The sequence below is a fragment of the Branchiostoma belcheri genome, unplaced genomic scaffold, assembly GCF_001625305.1.
Source record: "Branchiostoma belcheri isolate BF01 breed outbred unplaced genomic scaffold, Haploidv18h27 scaffold18, whole genome shotgun sequence".
In the NCBI taxonomy this organism is placed as follows: domain Eukaryota; kingdom Metazoa; phylum Chordata; class Leptocardii; order Amphioxiformes; family Branchiostomatidae; genus Branchiostoma; species Branchiostoma belcheri.
This window is the reverse complement of record NW_017803268.1, coordinates 2,907,790-2,910,374: the sequence shown is the minus strand read 5'-3', so window position 1 is coordinate 2,910,374 and position 2,585 is coordinate 2,907,790.

Below are 2,585 nucleotides of genomic sequence, written 5' to 3'. Positions count from 1 at the left end.
ATTTTGCAATCTATGGTAGGGTTTTAGGTGGTCTGGTAAGGAAAAGGGGTATGTGACATTGTTTTTTTTGGTAAGGCCATGTTGATTTGATTATATGGATGACATCCCTCTACGGAAAAACCCCCAAAAACTGATGCGCGCGTGCGAATAAAAAAAAGTTTTGCAAAAAAAAAGTTGTTTTCATTATGAAATCTACGTGGTTTTGAAGGTTGAACAGATGACACAGAGTATGGTTTGGCGAATAATCTAGTCTTCAAATTCATTTCTTTACATTTTCGTCTTTTTTTGGTTTGATTTTGGCATTCTACGACATTGGTATAGTTTTTATTAATTTTTTTTGTAACTAATGGTATATTTTTGCTCATTTTGCAACTATTTTATACGATTTACAGTATGGTTGAAAACTTTTTTTTTTTGGAAACGGCCGAAAATTCATGCGCGCGCGGATGTCATCCATATAATCAAATCCACATGGCCTAAGGCAAAGAAAAAATGCAGACACAGCTGACACTTCTCAGCTTCTTATCACATGTAGAATTTTCTCGCTGTTCAACCATGGTTCATTTGTCATCGGGTCGTTGGGTCAAAACTAAGGTTGGTTGAACACAATTGGAGTACAAATATACGACGGCTAGCCTGATTAAATCGCTTTACGGTTGCCGGCCGCCCAACATCCAGCCGGCCCCCGAAAAGGGGAGGGGCCAGTAAAGTCGCGGACGGCAGAGTTTGCTTTATACAGACTTTATCAGTTTCTCTGTCATCAAAACAAATATTCTCCTGATTAGCCGAGCTTAAAGAATCTATACCATGGACACAATTTGAAAAAAAGAACTTAACTAGCCGAACACACCTTTAAAATTGTATAATTTGGGACTTTCAGGTCAAAATTTATTGTATAGTGTGTGGGAGGGGGGGTACTAGGGAGAATGGAATGCAGAGGAAGAGCAGTGGGCAATAGGCATGCAGCGCTTCACTATTATTCACAACACCTTTATTTAATCGTTAAAACGCTTTTAAAGGCTTACTGTTTCAGGTGATTAAAGATAGGTATTGCACGTACCTTCAGCGATGCAGTAGACTGTTTGAAACAGAGGACTAAACCAGACCTGCGGCTGCCACCATGTTGGGTTGAGTTTCTGCACCTGGTTAAGTAGGGAATGCAGATTGTTTCTGCACATGGTTTAGGGCATGCAGATTGTTTCTGCACATGGTTTAGGGCATGCAAATTGATTTTAGCCTTGTTCATGTGAAGTCACACAAACCGCGATTCGGGTAACTCGCATTCCTCAAATCTGGTCCACGTGCCACACATTCCTTTGAAACCGTGTCCGATCACAATTCGCCTGAGCTACATTTATTGTTGTTTGATGAAGACACACGCAAGGTAGCGTTTTATTAATGTCAGAGGTCAACGACCTGCTTGCTGATGCCCCCCTCCCAGCGTATCTCGGCCGAATGCCGACGTGGTCCCGCCAGAGGCGGTGAAGCTCGCCCTAGAACGGACAGATTATTTGACCATTACTGCTCTTTAAGATGCTGCCACGTAAAACTTAGTATTGCATATAAATAAAGAAATATCACCCCGTAATCCATGACCTAGTGAAGTCACATTGAAATCACATTGCGTTCAGACGCAAATCGCGATGCGGGAAAACCGATTCGAAACCACCTCTAGAAGTGGCTTGGGATCGAGGCGCTTTCAATGTGATTTGGAGCGTTCAGATGGAGCCACTTGAAACCGTCTTCGGGGTAAACCACATGTAAAGCGCCTTCACTGACCTCACATGAACACGGCCTTTGAAATGCTCACTAGACACACCTGTCAAGCAAATGCACTCAGATCTGGGTTGGCTGACGGTCAGACAGAGGTTTGCCACCAGTACTTTAAATATGTTTTTTAGAATTCTTAACAGTCATGAACCCCAAAACATCTACAGCGCCATTGTTCCCGTCCATTTTACCCACAGGTATTCAACTAGATTTGCTAATTCTTGCAGTTTCAAACTACCTAAACCAAAAACAAACAGCAAAAGCGAACATTTCTCTACCGCGCCATTAATCTATGGAACACCCTGCCACCCAGTATCAAAACACTGACCAGTCCGCATCAATTCAAAAAGGCCATCCACCAGTTGTACATAAGTTAAGTTGTATATATATTAAGTTAAATCATGATCGTTTTGTTTATAACCTGTATGTAATTTGTGATGATTATGTATGTTCATTCTCTTTTATTTTGTTGTCAGTATGTGCATATGTTTATGTTTTGAACCCTGAAAGACTAGTCATGGACGAAAGGGTATCGAAATAAACGAATAAACGAACGAACCTGACTGCTGGGGTGTAAAGGGGTGTGTTTTTCGTGGTCTTTGTCCCAGGATCCCGGGGTAAAAAGTTTGACATTCCATACCTGACATTACAACAACATGGGGGGGGGGGGATCAAACAAGTTGTTTTAAACAGATTCGAACTTGGAGATCTAAGTATAAATGCAGATAGATTGATAGATTGATGGATTGATAGATTGATAGATTGATAGATTGATAGATTGATAGATTGATAGATTGATAGATTGATAGATTGAT